The following is a 630-nucleotide window of genomic DNA, read 5'->3' as shown; positions in this document are numbered from 1 at the left end:
CAAAGAATTATAAGCAATGTGTATAACACATGAAGTAAGAAGTAAAAAGAACTCAATCAGTGTATTTATGAAGCAAAGGGATTATGACTTGTGTTAATGAAACAATATAGGTCCCTTGCTATACTTGATGAGTTCTCTTAATGAAAGTTAATGGATAGTGATGTCTTGAATAGAACCTGAAATTTAATGGGCATGTGGTATATCTCTAACAATTTAATTGAAAATATTTAAAAACTGGAAGGTATGACTAACGTAAAATGTAAAGAACACGCCTCGAGTAATTATAAGTGTCACACAAGACTAAATATCTCCCCTTCACTCAAATGTTTTTAAATATCTAAGCATTCACTCATGGATAGCAAATGTGTGAGAATTATGTCTATGTCTAGAAGCTACATTAATTTAGGGATATATTTTTAAGCAATACTTAAATGGGCTTGATAATATGTGTGTGTGTGTGTGTGTGTGTGTGTGTAACAGTAATAATTAAAGAAAAGATCATGAGTTTGAGAGACATTAAGGAAGCATGGGTAGAGTAGGAGGGAGCAAAGTGGATAGACAAGTGATATATTTACAGTATTCACACATGGGATTTTCAAGAAAAAAATTAAATCAAAAAATTTGACAGCA

Source organism: Peromyscus leucopus, chromosome X (assembly GCF_004664715.2).
Source record: "Peromyscus leucopus breed LL Stock chromosome X, UCI_PerLeu_2.1, whole genome shotgun sequence".
Taxonomy (NCBI): Eukaryota; Metazoa; Chordata; class Mammalia; order Rodentia; family Cricetidae; genus Peromyscus; species Peromyscus leucopus.
This window is presented reverse-complemented; position numbering follows the sequence as displayed.